The sequence below is a fragment of the Cervus elaphus genome, chromosome 24 (genome assembly GCF_910594005.1).
Source record: "Cervus elaphus chromosome 24, mCerEla1.1, whole genome shotgun sequence".
In the NCBI taxonomy this organism is placed as follows: domain Eukaryota; kingdom Metazoa; phylum Chordata; class Mammalia; order Artiodactyla; family Cervidae; genus Cervus; species Cervus elaphus.
Window position 1 is genome coordinate 25,773,563 of NC_057838.1, and position 20,435 is coordinate 25,793,997.

Genomic DNA, 20,435 nt, shown 5'->3' on the forward strand with positions numbered 1-20,435 from the left:
AGAAATTCGTGTACATAGTGATAGCAATTATTTATATGATTGATAGCAGTCATGTCGTGAAAGGTTTTTTTTTTTTAATCTTTAGTTTTGCTCTTGATACGTAGTTGTTTCCTTTTAACTTTGGTTTCCTAAGCACACATACACCAAAGCATTCGTCTTTGCTCCACCCATTGTGTACATTTTTCTTGGTGGTGGTTCTGGTTTGCTGTTTGCAAGCGTTGGTTTCTGCATTTCCTTTTCTCCAGATAGCATAAATTATGAGTTTGGAAAATTACTAAAGAAATAGGAGCAGATGATTTGGGGGAAATCTGAATATGCCTGTGTCATGTTTTTAAAATAATTATTTATTTATTAATTTTTGTTGGCACTGGGTCTTCATTGCTGCACATGGGCTTTCTCTACATGTGGTGTGTGGGCTTCTCATTGCAGTGGCTTCTTTTGTTGTGGAGCATGGGCTCTAAGGTGTGTGGGCTCAGTAGTTTTGGCACATAGCCTTAGTTGCCCCATATTATGTGAAGTCTTCCCAGACCTGGGATCAAACCTGCAGTCCACCAGGCTCCTCTGTCCTCCACTGTCTCTTGGAGTTAGCTCAAATTCTTATCCATTGATCGGTGAAGCTAGTTAACCATCTAGTCCTCTGCCTTCTCCTTTTGCCTTCAGTCTTTCCTAGCATCAGGGTCTTTTCCAGTGAGTCAACTTTATATCAGGTAGCTAAATTATTGGAGCTTCAGCTTCAGCATCAGTCCCTCCAATGAATACTCAGGGTTGATATCCTTTAGATTGGCTGGTTTGATCTCCTTGCAGGTCAAGGGACCCTCAAGAGGTTGTGACAGGTTAGTGAAGTAGAACTATGGACTGCTCTTGCTTTTGACTTTAGATGAGGTCTTTTATAACTATGCAAAGGACTATGTGAAGTAATTCCTGGGAAAAGAACTTGAGTTATTCATTACAGGCACACCTTATTTTATTGTGCTTCATTATATCTGTTTTGCATATACTGTGTTTTTTACAAATTGAAGGTTTGTGACAATACTGCATTATTGGAAAATGGCTAATATTTTAGCAATAAAGTAATTTTTAATTAAAGCTGTTCCTCTTTTTTTTTTTTTGACATAATACTATTACACACCTCACAGATTGTAGTGTAAATAACTTTTATATGCACTGGGAAACCAAAGAATTCATGTGCCTTGCTTGCTTGCTGTATTTGCTTTATCATGGTGCTCTGGAACCAACCCACAGTATCTCCAACATAGGCCTTACTAGCACTGTTGTGCTGTGCTTCGTCTCTCAGTCGTGTCTGACTCTTTGTGACCTCATGGACTGTAGCCTGCCAGGCTCCTCTGTCCATGGGGGTTCTCCAAGCAAGAATACTGAAATGGGTTGCCATGTCCTCCTCCAGGGGATCTTCCCAACTCAGCGATCAAACCTAAGTCTCCTGCATTGCAGGCGGATTTTTTACCATCTGAGCAACCAGGGAGCCCAAGAATACTGGAGTAGGTAGCCTTTCCCTTCTGCAGGGGATCTTCCCGACCCAGGAATTGAACTGGGGTCTCCTGCATTGCAAGCGGATTCTTTCCCAGCTGAGCGACCATGGAAGCTGGTAAAGTATTAGCACAAATTTAAAGTAAATCCTTAAATGTTTATGGAATGGGCCATACGTTTTTTTAAAGTTGCTTTTCTATCTACATGTTTCTCCATTGAAATTAGTGCTTTTTAAACTTCACCATGTGTCTCAACAACCTGGTATAGAAAGAGTAATTTTCTGGCCTAACTCTCAGAGATTCTGATTTTTAAAACAATGTTTTATGAGAGTATAGTTGATTTACAACGTTGTGTTAGTTTCTGCTCTACAGCAAAGTGTCTGATTGTGGATATCCATGGTGATGCCCAGCCCTTTAGTGTGGACCACGCTTTGAGAGAGCTGCCTTGAGCAGAAGATGTCTGGGGGCATACATTGATAAAGGGCTTGCACTGTTAACTCAGTGGTCTTCAGGAAAGAAACCTCTAAAAATAGTTTGGGTGGTGTCACTTTAGAAGGAGAGAGAAAAGGAAGTGGAATTGGTCCATAGGGAAGAAAAGGGAAGGGGAAAGAGATCTGATGTGGCCTATGGAGAGTCCTTGAGTTCTCAACCACCAGGAAGTTCCTGAGGTGGACAGTGGCTACTTTTTGCTGTTTTTGTGGCTTATTTGCATGTTGACTGAAAGAGTGAGAAAATTTTTTTGCTTATATAAAGTTAATACACTTGGGTTAAAGAGAGCACAAAGTGGATGCTGCAGATGAATGGAACTGAACAACAACAGTAAGAATGAGATGTAGCCGGGCCTATGGGATGTGACAGAAGGTGGGGCTTGGAATAAGGTTTATAGTCTTGGATGCATTCTTTCTGTGAAAAGTCACTTGGTCGTGTTCTGACTCTTTGCGACCCCATGAACTGTATAGTCTGCCAGGCTCCTCAGTCCATAGGATGTCCAGGCAAGAACACTGGAGTCGGTAGCCATTCCCTTCTCCAAGGGATCTTCCCCATCCTGGGATCCAACCCAGGTCTTCTGCATTGTCAGCAGACTTTCATCAGAAGTTACCTGAATCTTTCCTAACCTTTTCTGCCACATGGAGGCGCTGTTCAGCTTCCTGCAACATGCTTTAGGATTTACTTTTCTTTTTTTTTTTTTTTTATTATTATTATTATTTTTTTCCAGTGGGTTTTGTCATACATTGATATGAATCAGCCATGGATTTACATGTATTCCCAATCCCGATCCCCCCACCCCCCACCTCCCTCTCCACCCGATTCCTCTGGGTCTTCCCAGTGCACCAGGCCCGAGCACTTGTCTCATGCATCCCACCTGGGCTGGTGATCTGTTTCACCATAGATAGTATACATGCTGTTCTTTTGAAATATCCCACCCTCACATTCTCCCACAAAGTTCAAAAGTCTGTTCTGTATTTCTGTGTCTCTTTTTCTGTTTTGCATATAGGGTTATCGTTATCACCTTTCTAAATTCCATATATATGTGTTAGTATGCTGTAATGTTCTTTATCTTTCTGGCTTACTTCACTCTGTATAATGGGCTCCAGCTTCATCCATCTCATTAGGACTGGTTCAAATGAATTCTTTTTAACAGCTGAGTAATATTCCATGGTGTATATGTACCACAGCTTCCTTATCCATTCATCTGCTGATGGGCATCTAGGTTGCTTCCATGTCCTGGCTATTATAAACAGTGCTGCGATGAACATTGGGGTGCACGTGTCTCTTTCAGATCTGGTTTCCTCAGTGTGTATGCCCAGAAGTGGGATTGCTGGGTCATATGGCAGTTCTATTTCCAGGTTTTTAAGAAATCTCCACACTGTTCTCCATAGCGGCTGTACTAGTTTGCATTCCCACCAACAGTGTAAGAGGGTTCCCTTTTCTCCACACCCTCTCCAGCATTTATTGCTTGTAGACTTTTGGATAGCAGCCATCCTGACTGGCGTGTAATGGTACCTCATTGTGGTTTTGATTTGCATTTCTCTAATAATGAGTGATGTTGAGCATCTTTTCATGTGTTTGTTAGCCATCTGTATGTCTTCTTTGGAGAAATGTCTGTTTAGTTCTTTGGCCCATTTTTTGATTGGGTCATTTATTTTTCTGGAATTGAGCTTCAGGAGTTGCTTGTATATTTTAGAGATTAATCCTTTGTCTGTTTCTTCATTTGCTATTATTTTCTCCCAATCTGAGGGCTGTCTTTTCACCTTGCTTATAGTTTCCTTTGTAGTGCAAAAGCTTTTAAGTTTCATTAGGTCCCATTTGTTTATTTTTGCTTTTATTTCCAATATTCTGGGAGGTGGGTCATAGAGGATCTTGCTGTGATTTATGTCGGAGAGTGTTTTGCCTATGTTCTCCTCTAGGAGTTTTATAGTTTCTGGTCTTACATTTAGATCTTTAATCCATTTTGAGTTTATTTTTGTGTATGGTGTTGGAAAGTGTTCTAGTTTCATTCTTTTACAAGTGGTTGACCAGTTTTCCCAGCACCACTTGTTAAAGAGGTTGTCTTTTTCCATTGTATATCCTTGCCTCCTTTGTCAAAGATAAGGTGTCCATAGGTTCGTGGATTTATCTCTGGGCTTTCTATTCTGTTCCATTGATCTATATTTCTGTCTTTGTGCCAGTACCATACTGTCTTGATGACTGTGGCTTTGTAGTAGAGTCTGAAGTCAGGCAGGTTGATTCCTCCAGTTCCATTCTTCTTTCTCAAGATTATTTTGGCTATTCGAGGTTTTTTGTATTTCCATACAAATTGTGAAATTCTTTGGTCTAGTTCTGTGAAAAATAACATTGGTAGCTTGATAGGGATTGCATTGAATCTATACACTGCTTTGGGTAGAATAGCCATTTTGACAATATTGATTCTTCCAATCCATGAACACGGTATGTTTCTCCATCTGTTTGTGTCCTCTTTGATTTCTTTCATCAGTGTTTTATAGTTTTCTATGTATAGGTCCTTTGTTTCTTTAGGTAGATATACTCCTAAGTATTTTATTCTTTTTGTTGCAATGGTGAATGGTATTGTTTCCTTAATTTCTCTTTCTGTTTTTTCATTGTTAGTATATAGGAATGCAAGGGATTTCTGTGTGTTAATTTTATATCCTGCAACTTTACTATATTCATTGATTAGCTCTAGTAATTTTCTGGTAGAGTCTTTAGGGTTTTCTATATAGAGGATCATGTCATCTGCAAACAGTGAGAGTTTTACTTCTTCTTTTCCTATCTGGATTCCTTTTACTTCTTTTTCTGCTCTGATTGCTGTGGCCAGAACTTCCAACACTATGTTGAATAGTAGTGGTGAGAGTGGGCACCCTTGTCTTGTTCCTGATTTCAGGGGAAATGCCTTCAATTCTTCACCATTGAGGGTGATGCTTGCTGTGGGTTTGTCATATATAGCTTTTATTATGTTGAGGTATGTTCCTTCTATTCCTGCTTTTTGGAGAGTTTTAATCATAAATGAGTGTTGAATTTTGTCAAAGGCTTTCTCTGCATCTATTGAGATAATCATATGGTTTTTATCTTTCAATTTGGTAATGTGGTGTATTACATTGATTGATTTGCGGATATTAAAGAATCCTTGCATTCCTGGGATAAAGCCCAGGATTTACTTTTCTTAGCTCTACTCAAAGTCATAACTCCTTCACCTAATTTCGATTTCCCAAACTGTTATAATTAGCTTATTTTCACTGTCCTTCTGAGTTTATGCCTTTCAATTTTTAATCTCTTTCTCAATGGGGTTTCAGGAGGGTGTGAATGCTATGTTCAATGGCCATCTTTAACAGAGTCCATTGTATCTTATTTCTGCTAAGTTTACTGGGGGAAAGGGTCTATATTTGTTTTTAGTTTTGGGGTAATTATTTTGGTTCCCACAACTACCACCATCCCCAACTCTGAACTACAAGACTTCAAACTTCCCAGGTGGATTAGTGGTAAAGTATCTGCCTACAAAGCAGGAGACCTGGGTTTGATCCTTGGGTCAGGAAGGTCCCCTGGACAAGGAAATGGCAACCCACTCCAGTATTCTTGAGTGAAAAATCCCATGGACAAAGGAGCCTGGAGGGCTACAGTTTGGACATGACTATGCGACTAACACTTTCTCTTTTCTGGAAGTGTAGGTGATGCTGGTGGGGTGAAGAACAGGAAAATCAACTAAAAGTCTTTAAGAAACACTGAGATTCCATGTCACTTACCCACCCCCTCTCCTTGGGAGCAGTGTAGCAGGAATTTTGGGTGTTGGGGAACAACAATAGATGTTAAGTCCTTCTCCCTGTCCAAAACCTCCTCATCTCTTGAGGATGCTGCTTCCCTAGCAGCATCCCTCACATCACATATTCTGGGTCCTTTCTCTGTGAAAGTTTCAGGCCATTCTTCACCTCTGACTTTTCCCCAAAACCTCCACCTTTGAATCCTGTCATCAGGCTGGAACCTCTGGATCCTGTGCCCTTTGTTCCTTGAAGGTGTCAGCTCATCACCTGCTCTCACTCTGCTCAGCATTAATCTTATCTGAATTCTTGGTGTTTTCAGTGGACGAGCCTGCCAACAGCTCACCTCTCATTTTCCTTCTTACCCTTTCATTTTACCTGAACCACTCCTTTGATTGTGTCCTAGACCTCTTCATGATACTGTATCTCTAGGGTTCCCTTCATTTTGCTGGACTGCTGCTATGCACCTCCTCTCTCAAACCTCCCAGTACCTCCTGCCCAGTCCTCACCAGCCTCAGCTGATACATTCTGCTCTCTGCTGGGATAACTGACCTCCAGGGAGTGGCTGTGGCTTCATCCCTGGTGCCAGAATTCTGAAAAGACACAGATGGGCCCTACCTCATCTCTTCCACCTCCTTTTCAACTTGCAATACTCAGTTCTCATTCCTGTATACTAAGGCAGTTCTGTCACATTCAGCAGCCCACTTCTACTTTCTAATTCTGTGTCTGTGTGTAGTTGCAGACAACATTATCTTTTTTTCTTTGTTCACACTGTGCAGTTTATAGGATCTCAGTCCCCGAAGCAGGAACTGAACCTGGGCCCACAGCAGGGAAAATGCAAAGTCCTGTCCACTGGACCATCAGCGAATTCCCCAGAATCTATTTTAACATGTTTAAGCAGAAATGGATTTGGTACAAACCACTAGGTAGCTTACAGAATTCCCAAAAAGGAACCAAGCTGGGCTCTCACATAGGCAGATGCCCAGAAAAGGGACCAAGGACAGTACCAAGAGGCTCCAGTGGAAACCCAGCAGCTGCTGGTGCCTGCTACTAGACTGGCACCCTCACCGCACCGAAGAGAGGGGCTAGACCTCCAGGAGGTTTGCTACCTGTTCTGAGAAAAACCAAGTCATCCACATCCACTTGAGAACGATCCTGACTATACGGTCTCATGACCTTTATTTCCATCTTCCAAGTTGTACCTGCTCAGTGAAAATTGGTTGTATGTGTACATCTAAAGAGCAAGGGCTTCTGGGAAATAGTTTTTGAATTCTGCCTCAGAAAGTGAGATTTATAATGTGGAGCAGTCCTAAAACAGAAAGGATTTTCAAAACATTTTGGACAGCTTTTATAAAATATCAAATATTCTTTTGAGACATAGAAAATGACCAAAATTTCTGAAGAATACATGATATTCATGGGTAGAGAAGGTCAATATCCAGATTCCAGTTTTTGCCAAGTGAATTTTTATGTTAAAAGTAATTCCAATCAAAGTTTACAAGGGAAGTTGTCTGTGTGTGTGTGCACGTGTGTACGTGTGGAACCTCACAAATTGACTCTAGAATTTATACAGAAAAGGACAAAGAATAGCTAAGACATTTTTGAAGAAGTTGGCTGATTTTGTGCTACCAGAGAATAAATATATTGATAATCAAAAGCAACCAAACAACAGCAAAAACAAAGCCTCCCTAACCTTAACGTACACTGTAATATGATTTATGTGAGTTAAAACAGCAAAGGAGTCTTTAGAAATGGACACATTTTATACACAGTTATATACCTTTATACAAAGTACAGAATTATGGAGAAAGTATAGAGTGATCAGCATCAGTGGCACAGGCTGAGAAAATACACCTCCTCTCCTCTTCTTGCTCCTCTGTTCTCCTCTTACTACTTCTTTCATTCTGTCCCACATTCCAGGAACCCAGTCCCAAATGCTGCCCCTCAGTGGTCCAACACTCCACACCTTTGCCCTATTCCTTTTCTGAAAGCAATAGTAGATATTCTGTTTCTAAAGTATCTTGAATTAAAGATTCTCAAAGTGCTTTACAAAATGTGGTCTTTTTACTCCTCTGTAAGTAGATCAGTACAAAAAGCTTATTTTACGGCTGTCCAGAAAGAAGTTATATGATTTCAGTTCAGTTCAGTCACTCAGTCGTGTCCGACTCTTTGCGACCCCATGAACCGCAGCACTCCGGGCCTCCCTGTCCATCACCAACTCCTGGAGTCTACCGAAACCCATGTTCATTGAGTTGGTGATGCCATCCAACCGTCTCATCCTCTGTTGTCCCCTTCTCCTCCTGCCCTCAATCTTTTCCAGCATCAGGGTCTTTTCAGTGAGTCAGCTCTTTGCATGAGGTGGCCAAAGTATTGGAGTTTTAGCTTCAGCATCCGTCCTTCCAATGAACACCCAGGACTGATCTCCTTTAGGATGGACTGGTCGGCTCTCCTTGCAGTCCAAGGGACTCTCAAGAGTCTTCTCCAACACCACAGTTCAAAAGCATCAATTCTTCGGCGCTCAGCTTTCTTTATAGTCCCAACTCTCACATTCATACATGACTACTGGAAAAACCATAGCCTTGACCAGACGGACCTTTGCTGGCAAAGTAATGTCTCTGCTTTTTAATATGCTGTCTAGTTTAGTCATAAGTTTCCTTCCAAGGAGTAAGCATCTTTTCATTTCATGGCTGCAGTCACAATCTGCAGTGATTTTGGAGCCCCCCAAAATAAAATCATCCACTGTTTCCACCGTTTCCCCATCTATTTGCCATGAAGTGATGGGACCGGATGCCATGATCTTAGTTTTCTGAATTGCTTTAAGGTAAAAATCATATTGTTTTATTAATTTTTTAAAGATTTGTTTATAGCTGTGCTAGGTCTTCATTGCTGTACTCTGGCTTTTCTCTAGTTGCACCGAGTGGAGGCTACTCTGTTGTGGCGCGCAGGCTTCTCATTCAGTGGCCTCATTGGGATGGGCACGGGCTATAGGCTCTCAGACTTCAGTAGCTGCAGCTCGCAGGCTCTAGAGCGCTGGCTCTATAGTTGTGATGTATGGGCTTGCTTGCCATGCAGCATCTGTGATCTTCCCAAACCAGGTATCAAACCTGTGTCCTCTTCATTAGCAGGTAGATGCTTAACCACTGCGCCACCAGGGAAGCCCCCAAGTCATATTATCTTAAAAGCTAGATAATATATAAAAGAATATGTTGCTTAAAGAAAATATTTTGAAATTTCTATTACATGCAGCCCAGTTGTAGGGTCATGTATAGGCTCATCTATTTCTCATAAATGAATCAGTAATGATTGTTATTTCTACGATCTCCTCACTAGTTACAATGTGTGTTAGTTGCTCAGTCTTGTCTGACTCTTTGTGACCCCATGGGGTGTAACCCTCCAGACTCCTCTGTCCATGACATTTTCCAGGAAACAATACTGGGGTGGGTTTCCATTTCCTTGTCCAAGGGATCTTCCTGACCCAGGGATCAAACCCACGTCTCCTGCATTGTAGGCAGACTCTTTACTGTCTGAGCTACCAGGACTGTTACAGGAAATTTCAGTTGGCCACAATTTTCAATTTACCCCATTACCACCTTCTTGAGGACACCTTGAATTGCTTTAGTCATGACCTGTGGCTTATGGGATTTAGTTTCCCAACCTGGGATCGAACCCAGGCCCCTAGCAGTGGAAGTGGAGAGTCCTAACCACTGGACCACCAGGGAATTCCCCTTGGATTTTAATAATGATAAAAATATCTACTTTACTGGTGCTGTTTACCATTTAACATTTAAGCACAATGCCACTGAAAGTTAGATATTTCTATATCAGGTTTGTATTTTAAAAAACACCAGGAACGGTAAATGATCTTGCTTCAGGACAGTGACTAGAGACAGAACTGAAGTGTATCAATGGCCACTTTCAGCTCTAATCTTTACTTTCTAAGAAAAGCAGTCTCAGGTATAGCAGTTCTCAGTGTATCAAATAATTATGTGGGATAGATGAATTTTTTCTTGCCCTTGTTTTGCCAGCAATCTTAGCAGTTTAGTTATAATTTGTTCTTCAGTGACTACTAGCAAATTGGTTATCTAAGGAAGGAGTGATGTTCATTAGATTCTGTCAATAAAAGTGCAAATAATGAGTCTCAAATGTATAGGGAGCACAAATGTGAAGCCAAATTGTGTCTGTTCCTAAGAACGAGGTTTTCTTTATAGCCACTGTTCTGGGAACAGAGCAGTTTTCTTGTACCTTTTCAGCTCTCTCATTTTCCATAAACAAGAAGCCTGATTATTATTTTTTAAATATTTATTTATTTGACTGCATGGAGTCTTAGTTGAGGCATACTACAACGATCTTCATTGCTTCCTGTGGGATCTTCCACTGTGGGGCACAGAATCTCTACTTGCAGCTTGAGGGCTTAGTTACTCTGAGACATGTGGGATCATAGTTCCCTGACCACAGGGGTTGAATCTGTGAACCACTGCAAGACGGATTCTTAACCACTGGACCAGCAGGCAAGTCCTGATACCTAATTATTTTACAAGCAATTAAGAAGAGGTGTCTACATTATCTCCACTTTTAATCTCTTGGCCATATAAAGTGGCTTTTAAATTTTTTTTTTTTTTTCTGATTAGAAATAACATGCTTTGGAGCAAAAATTTTGCCTGGAAAAATACCTAGGCCTGAATTTCACCATGTTTAATTCTTTGGTGAATATATAAACACACACACAGTGAGTGTGGATGCATCCATGAATTATAATTATGCATACTCTGTCATAGAGTTCTTTTAAGTTAGCAGAATACAAGGTAGGTGTCCTAGTAAACAAACGATCTATAACATGTTTAATAGCTGCATGATATTGCACTGCATGGATTTCTCTTCTTCCTGGAACTAATTTCTTATTGTTGAATGTTTAGGATATTTCCATTTTGAATCTCTCTGAATACTTAGATGAACAGCCAGTACATATGATTGACACAGTTATGATTTATCATTATTTTTTACCTCATTCCATTTAAAAGAAGTGGAATATATCTGTTAAACTAAGGGCCTTTTTGATACCCAGCCCAAGCTCATCCTGCTTACTGCACAACAGGCCAATAAATTAGGAGATGAGTTGTTGGAGCAAGAAATAATGACTTTAACTGGAAAGCCAGCAGGCCAGGAAGATGGTAGACTAGTGTCTTATTGCAAAGAACCATCTTTCTTCAGTCAGAATTTGGGCTCCTTTTACACAGGGAAGGGGGAGGGCTCACTGCAATGCCAATGGGCCAGGGAGACCCACCCCTATTAGACCTTTTGTTCTTCTACTTCGCTTATTATTTCTCCAGAGCTACTCTATAAATAATAAATGGCACTGCTTTTCATGCTGCAAAAGTCAGCGTTGGTGCGACTGTCCCAGGGATGCTGGAGAGTCATGCCCTGTGTAGCCTTGTGTGCCAGTTCTCTGTTTGTCTCGGTGGGTTATTAGTCTCTCCCCTGTTACTCAGCAACATGCTCCCCCATTAACATTATGCTTGAGGTGTATTACTAGAGGATTCAGGAAAGTAAGGGAGTAAACCAAAAAGAAATATTTAGAGCTCAGGAAGTGGAGGATCCAGCATTCACAGGGTAGTGGAGGGAGGGGAGGAGAGCTCACACCGGTCCTAGGCAGCAGCCCTTTTTGGACTGGAGCAGGACGACGAAGTACTGTGGGGGTTAGGCCTCCAGGAAGACAGGACAACAGTATTCTAATTCCAGGCACGTCATTATGCACTGTCAGAACACCAAGGATTAAAAGAAACTAAGAGCTTCTGCGGGTGTGTGGGAGTGGGGAACAGGTCACATACATCAAGGAACTGGAATTGGAATGGCACGAGACTTCTCAGTAGCATCATGGGATGCTCCAAGAGGATGGACAGTGCCTTAAAAATTCTGGAGAAAATTATCTTCAGCCTAGGATTCCATCCCTAGCCAAACTGTCCATCAAAAGTAAATTATGCAAGTAGAATGCTAAGTGTTAACTATAAATGTACTGAGAGTACTGAAACTGTAAATCACTTTGTGACCATTATAATAAAGACTGGTTCAGGTAAGAATCATCAATGGATGCTCAGTATAGGGGGAAATTTAATGAGGATCAGAATATTTGTATCTTCAGTGTTTCCCACGGAAGCTCATTAGTTGCAAGAGAAATCACAAAGTATCTACAAATTGCACAGCACCTTGACTGGATTATCAAAATTAACAACACCACAGAGGGGCATTTGGAGGTTGTATCCTTCATACCTGATGACCTGAGAAAAGCACATCACTTGTGAGTATCCTAGTAAGGGATGATTATCCCGAATCTAATCACAGGGAATCACCAGGCAAACCCAGTGTGGTGTATTTCTATTCAAAAAGGCGATTCTGTGCTCTTTTAAAAATGTGTCATAAAAGACAAAGACTGAGAAGGTATTCCAGATTAAGTGTGACTAAAGAGATATGATGCTAAATGCAATACTTGAGTGGATGTTCTGTTGAAGGAAAAATAAACTGCTCTAAAGGACAGTATTGGGCTGACATACAACATTAAAATATAGACAATAGATTAGATACAAATTGGATCAATATGAAATTTGCTAAAGGTTAAAGTATTGTTATTATGTAAGAATATTCTGAGGAAAGACGCACACTGAAGTATTTATGGATAAAGGGACATGATGTATGAACATTACTTTTTTATTTTTAATTATTTATTTTAATTGGAGGCTAATTACTTTAAAATATTGTAGTGGTTTTTGCCATACATTGACATGAATCAGCCATGGGTGTACATGTGTCCCCTATCCTGAAACCCCTCCCACCCCCCTCCCCATCCCATCCCTCAGGGTCATCCCAGTGCACCGGCTTTGAGTGCCCTGTTTCATGTATCAAGCTTGGACTAGTGATCTAGTTCACATATAATATACATGTTTCAATGCTATTCTCTCAAATCATCCCACCCTCACCTTCTCCCAGAGTCCAAAAGTCTGTTCTTTGTATCTGTGTCTCTTTTGCTGTCTCGCATATACAGTCATCATTACCATCTTTCTAAATTCCATATATATGTGTTAATATACTGTATTGGTCTTTTTCTTTCTGAGTTACTTCACTCTGTGTAACAGGCCCAGTTTCATCCACCTCATTAGAACCAATTCAGATGTGTTCTTTTTAATAGCTGAGTAAGCTCTCTCCCCCGCCGCCAGCGCACCACGTGCGTACACTCCTTCTCTCTCTCTCTCTCTCTCCACAACCCACCACCCCGCACTGGCGCACTCCTCCACTCTCTTCTCCTTCGAGGATGGATTCTCCTTCTATCTTCCTACTAAAATAGAGCTGTAACACTGATTTGTCTAAGAGCTATGACATGGTTTGTCCAGACCCAAGAGCTGTGACTGGCTGAGGGCTTTAATGTCCTTGGCGCCAAATCATTGTTGTGACGAAACAAGAACCTAGGAGCATACCCTCGCCTGACATCTGTGTTGCCGTGACTCGGATTTAACCTGGCAGAGACAACCTCCACACAGAAGAGTCCAGGCACAGCAGGAGCCCAACTCAGCAAAGCTCCCGCGGTAAAACCCGGAACGCCAAGAAAACCCAGCGCAGGGGAAGGCCCATCGTGCTGGAAACCGGGACAGTGAAACACGAACTCGGCAGAAAGCCCACGCGGCTCAGCCTCAGGTTCTAGAAGACCTCTGGTTAAGATAGGTCTTCGCTCCTGTGGCTGGAGGAACATGCCTAACGAAATCTTAATTCCTTTACAGTCTCTCGTTTCTTGTTTCCTCGAACTCCCCGCAAACAGGCGGGCAGCAGTGGGCACAATTGAGGGGTTCTGGAGAGGCTACTCTTTGGTATGTCCCAAAGGCGCTATCTGCTGGGCCCCAGTAGCTGTTACCCAAGCCGGTGGGGGTTCTTCTGTCCTTACTCTTGTCTGTGCCAAGAATCAGGCCAATGAAAACTGTGAGCACAGGTCAGGTATTTAGCAGATTTTCCAGCAGGCTATGAAGGGGATCCCTTGGCACGTTTTTCCCACTGCTTTTTCCTCCTGTCCTTCAGCTCTCTCCCGGGACTCGATCCCGGCCAAAACCCAGAATATCTGGTTTCAGGACCTAATAAAGCTCAGGCTCTGAGGTCTTATTGGAAAAATTTAGTGAGAGACAAAGCCAAAGGTAAGAGGTGGATTTGTTAGGATTCAGAGGGAATCTTCAGGGTGTGGGCCATTGCTGAGGGCAGTGTGGTCTGGATAGGTTTTGCGAGTGAATTCATATGCTAATGAGTGGGACGATCTTCCCAGCCCTGGGGGAGCCAGCCACTCCTCCCTCTTTGACAGTGCCTTGGAGCTGTCTTGTCACCTCTGGGCGCGTCTGTGGTTTATAGATTGGGGACTAAGGTTTACTTGAATTTGACTTGTCTTCTTGGACCCAGCTGATTTTAACTGGTTTCCTTTATGCCCTTGTGCTGTGTCACTCTTTCAAAGGTTGTGCTCTGCCTCCTTCCCTCCTGTCTCATGCTCCTTTCCTCAGCCCCATCCTGGCCCACAATGTTGCCTCTACAATCTTCTAGAGGGACAATCAGAAAATAGCTGGACTTGGGAGGGAAATACTGTATAATATCCAACCCCTTAATCCTACCTAGCACTGGTAAAAAAAAAAAAAAGAAAAAAAAAATAGCTGAGTAATATTCCATTGTGTATATGTACCACAGCTTTCTTATCCATTTGTCTGCCAATGGACATCGAGGTTGCTTCCATGTCCCAGCTACTGTAAACAGTGCTGCGATGAACATTGGGGTACACATGTCTCTTTCAATTCTGATTTCCTCGGTGTGTAGGCCCAGCAGTGGGATTTCTTCATCGTATGGCAGTTCTATTTCCAGTTTTTAAAGGAATGTCCACACTGTATGAACATTACTCTTAAATATTTCAGAGAAAATGATCATCTGTCCCCACCCATCTACCCCTCCCTCCCTCCCTCCATCATCCCTGAGAGAGAAAGAGGAGAGACAGAAAAAGAAAAAGCAGATATTAAAATGGAACAAAACGCTAGTAACAGGTGAATGTGTATAAAGGCAACACAAGTTTCATGTAATTATTCTTATTCTTAGAACTATTCTATAAGTTGTAAATATAAAAAAAGTAATATAAACATGTTTTCAGACATCCAAGGACCACATAGTTTAACCATCATGTTATAAGAATGTGTGCTTCAGAAAAAACTACAGATGATCTAGGAAACTGGAAATCCAGCACAGGAGAGAAGGAGAAAGGAAGCCCCGAGAAGGCAACAGTAATCAGTCCAGATTGGAACAGAAGGATAAAGCATGGTGGGAGAGAGATCTGGAAAAAAAAATGGGACTGATAGATTACTTGGAAGTGTTTGAGTGTTCAGAAAATTATTGTTTCACAAATCTGTAGGAGAATTTGGGGAAAAAAAATAAGGGGCAATACAAAACAAAGCAAATTTCAAAAGAAAAAAAAAATTCAGGCAACTGTGAAGTACAGGAAAAGCCAAAAACTTAGAAAGAAAAGGTAATCATAAAACACACCATGACTTATCAGGTAATGACATTTACAGTCATGATAAGTAAACACTGCATTTTTATAATCAAACTTTGTGATATATTGGGAGAATGATGGAGTATAGTGAGATGTAAAAAATTACATCCTCAATAATCACCATCAGAACTCAACAGATTCTAAACAGCCCTGTGAAGAACAATGTAAACGTATGTGGCAGTTGCCGCTGTTTGCCTACAAAACAGCCAAGCCCTTTGTTCCTCCTTCTGGATTTTGTTCAGCATTTCCCTCCTTCCACTGGCCATGTGTAGCAGGGGCATCCCCAAAGGGGAAATGCTCTTGGTCCAAGTTGATCATGCTGGGCCTATACCTCTCTTTTTACCAGCCAGGGCACGGCAGTGTGCTGTAGTTCTAGCTGATGACACGCTAGGGAGGGCTTCTCAGGGGTTTCAAGGAGTACATTTTACAGTCTTAAGAAATACATAGCAAGTGGCCTTTAGGCATTGTCATTTCTGGAGTGGTGTTCAGAGCTCCTGAGTCATCTTGTGGGCCTGAGGGGAGCCAGACAAGATGGCAGAGGGCAGAGCCCAGATCCTAGAGGAAGGGAGCCCTGGTCACACACAGCCCCTCTTTTCTTTTGAAGTATCTTGTAAAGATACAATCAAGGGAGTTCCCTAGTGGTCCAGTGATTAGTGGACTAGAGTTCCCTAGTGGTCCTGTGCTTTCACTTCTTAGGGCTCTGGTTCAACCTCTGGTCAGGGAACTCAGATAACAAGCCTTGTGCATAGCCAAAAAAAAAAAAAACCATGATACAATCAACATACAATAATATACAATTAAAGACAAAAAATTGTAGTCTTCACCATCTGAATCTTTCATCTATATGTTACTGTGAACAGAGTGTATGTTATTCTGGCCTTTTGCATATGTTTATGCATGTGTTTGATTTTTACTATATGTCCATATGTATGTGTTCATATACATGTACACATACATAATTCTTTAAACCCACAATGGGATCCTCCAAGAGGCCAGTTCTCAAACTTGAACATGCTTAAGAATGATCCTGAGGACTCCATAAACACAGATTACCCGATGCCATCTGCAGAAACTGCCTCACTTCAGGGCTTACACCTCAGTCCTTCTAGGAACCAGTGGACAAACTCACCTGCAGTCCTGCCATGTGAGATCCTCTGAACACTCCCGATTCATGTTCCCATCCTCCCATTTCTTTCCAATCCTGGGAGCACAACTGTCTTTGTTCTGGATTTCCGTTCCAACCAGAAAAGCACAAAGCCTGCACTGCATCTTCTCCCTAGTCAATTGCCGGGCCAGCCGGAAGATTTCAGCGAGCAACATGACGCGTTCCTTTAGGCTAAGAAATAAAGAGACAGAACAGATGGGGTCGAGAGGATCGCTGCAGTCAACGATGATTCTTTATTTCTCAGGGTTACATATATACTAAACCAAGAAGAGAGGCATCCCAAAGAAAATTCTTCCCCATGTACATCATCTTTAAGATAACAATCACCAGAGCTCTCTCCTGGCGCCAAAGGCATCCTACTTATCTTAAGGGCAGTCGTGCAAAGCCATCTATCTGCACCTTGTGTGCATTCAAGGCTCACTAATGGTCTGTTAGGAGTTAACTCGGATAGTAAATTCCAGAGGGGTGGCGGGACAGAGAGCTATGTCTGCGAACAGACCCTTGATAATCAATCAAGGCAGCTCCCAGAGTCAGCTCTTTCAAGCCGCTCCCCGCAGTTAATGTCCTCCTTGTTTGACTTGCTACCTACCTCCAAACCCAGGTCCTTTATGGAGACATTGAGAAACAAGCTGGCAGAGACCCTCAGGGTACGTCAGCCGACCCGAATTGAAAAGGCTGTTTTCTAGAGACAATCCTCAATACCCATCAGTGCAGGAGGGCCCCCAAGTGGCATATTAATAGCAAATGCCTATTAAAAATTTTTCTTTTAGATTCAAAGAGATTTTTATAATGATAAGATAATTATATCACTGCTGTGCTGTGCTGAGTTGTGTTTGACTCTTTGCAACCTTGTTATAGCCCATCAGGCTCCTCTGTCCATGGAATTCTCCAGGCAAGAATACTGGAGTGGGTTGCCATTTCCTCCTCCAGAAGTCTTCCTGATCCAGAGACAGAACCCGAGTCTCCCGAGTCTCCTGCAGTGCAGGTGGGTTCTTTATCACCGAGCCTCCTGGGAAGCCCATTTGCATCATTAGTAGTTCCTTTTAATTTCTTGGGCAAAATTTAGTAGGTGAAGAATCGAGATAAACTTGTATTTCCTCTTGGAGGTACTTCACATGGGTAAAAGAGGCCACATATTTGAAGGTTAAGGCCTGGCTCTCAGTGAAGAGCCCATGGATGGCTCTGTCTGGCAAGGCCATTGCTGGTAATATATAGACAACTGGAGGTCCATAGCTTAGGTTAAATATGCTCATTGGTCCATGTTATTGGGAGAATATCAGTTCAGTTCAGTTGCTCAGTCGTGTCCGACTCTTTGTGACCCCACAGACTGCAGCACGCCAAGTCTCCCTGTCCATCACCAACTCCCGGAGTTTACTCAAACTCATGTCCATTGAGTCGGTGATGCCATCCAACCATCTCATCCTCTGTTGTCCCCTTCTCCTCCCGCCTTCAATCTTTCCCAGCATCAAGGTCTTTTCAAATCAGTCAGTTCTTCCCTTCAGGTGGCCAAAGTATTGGAGTTTCAGCTTCAGCATCCGTCCTTCCAATGAATATTCAGGACTGATTTCCTTTAGGATGGACTGGTTGGATCTCCTTGCAGTCCAAGGGGACTCTCAAGAGTCTCTCTAACACCACAGTTCAAAAGCATCAATTCTTTGGCACTCAGCTTTCTATGTAGTCCAGCTCTCACATCCATACATGTCTACTGGAAAAGCCACAGCTTTGACTATATGGACATATGTCAGCAAAGTGATGTCTCTGCTTTTTAATACACTGTCTAGGTTTGTCATAGTTTTTCTTCCAAGGAGCAAGTGTCTTTTAATTTCATGGCTGCAGTCACTGTCCACAATGATTCTGGAGCCCAAGAAAATAAAGTCTGCCACTGTTTGCATTTTTTCCCCATCTATTTGCCATGAAGTGATCTGTGGTAGTTAGGTTCCATAAAGTCACTGTGAACACTGAATTAGCAAATATAGAACTCTTTTATCTCAGGGGAAGTACAGGAGTAGGTTTGTGAGACCTCTGGCCGTAGTTTCATCAACTAATAAAAACATGACCTTACTCAATGTGTGTTTTATTTTAGAGACAAGTTGTTTAATATACATCATTGATTCATTAATACTGAACTCATGGCCAACAGTATCATAACACATGCCTGAATGAAGTTTATCTAACAGACATATTTTCTCCATAAGGCGCATCACAGCCTTCTTGCTCTTAGGAACACTGGATTGCATTTCAGGACATAACTCCGGAGCCATCCTAAGCAGTGAAATTACCAACAAAAAGTGGCACAGAAGTGTGAACAGAGTGACATTAGATAGACTACAGAAAGGGCACTTGTGTATAGTCTGAAGGATGAATCAAGAAGGCAGAGTTCCCTTTATCAACCTCATCTAGGAATATGCAGGGTGGGTGACTCAAGGTTTTTAATCATTCTTCACATGTCTGTGAATGACCACAGAAACACTGAGGGTATTGATTTTGGGGTTACTGGTGAATTTTAGTGAGTATAGAAATCCACAAATATAGAACCTGTGAATATTAAGGATTGGCTGTATGCATCTCTTAAATATAAGAATTATTTTAAAAACATAGCTTCAATTACCATTTTTGCTGCTGGATTCCTTAACATTATGGAGTAGCCATCAAAATTCACATTTTCCCAACTGTCTTCTTAAAGCATCTTTATGAATCCATGGATTTAATCATAGCTGACATGTTTGAATTCATTTGCAAAGATTATTATGATTCATATTATTATTTATCTTATTATTATCACCCATGGTCAGACTGTCCCATCTTTGGCCAGTAGGAGTTCTATTTGTCCAGGCAGCATTGGTTCCTTCCCATGAGAAATGGGCTGTAGAGACCCTGCTACGGGTGCTCACTGCTATTCAGCAGTCAGTTTCCAGTGGACAGAACCGGGAAATACAGGAAGTACCTGTCTGTCTATGTATCTGTCTACCTATCTAGCTATCTATCTATTTAATCATAAAATACATCATGAATTTGAACCTGTGCTTCCTTTTAAGGTTCTGGATTATATGATTTTTACTCAATTCTTCTAATACGTGTATTTCCTACTTCCCATAGCCAGAATCTTTGTCCTCAAAAACAACGTGAATGATAAAACATCATGTAATTATTCAGCAGTTTTATCTGACATTGCATTACCCATGTGACAGGTCTAAAATAGCAGAACCACAGTAATATCATTATTGAAAAGTTACTCTGTTGCTGTTTTTTAAAATTGGAGGATAGTTGCTTTACAATATTGTATTGGTCTCTGCCATACATCAACATGAATCAGCCACAGGCATACATATGTCCCCTCTCTCTTGAACCTTCCTCCCACCTCCCACTCCATCCCACCCTTCTAGATTGTCACAGAGCATCTGATTTGAGCTCCCTGCATCGTACACCAAATTCCCACTGGCTCTGTTTTATATGTGGTTATGTATTTCCACTGCTACTCGCTCAGTTTGTCCCACCCTCTCCTCCCCGACTGTGTCCACAATTCTCTTCTCTGTCTGTATCTCCACTGCTGCCCTGCAAAGAGATTCATCAGTACCACCTACAGTCCTTTTTTTTTTTTTTTCACCTACAGTCCTTTTTGTACTTAGGATGTATCCCACTGGGAGTGTGCAGTCAAATACTTATAGCTTATCTCTGCAGTTTTGCTACCAAAATGGATACACAGCTAGGTTCATTTATTTCATTTTTTATATTTTGGGATTAATATTTTAAAGTGTAATGTTGTCTTTTGTGGTTTACTTGTCCATGGAAAAATAGAATTAAATCTGTATATATTTATATCCTTTATTATAGAAATAGTAGTATACACATGTTTCTGCACTTAAAAAAAATCACTTTAACAATGTATTTTGGAAATTACTCCATAGTAGATGGAGATACTCATTACAATATAGTTATATAGTACTCTGTCATAAGGATGTACATAGTTTATTCAACCAGTTCCAGAT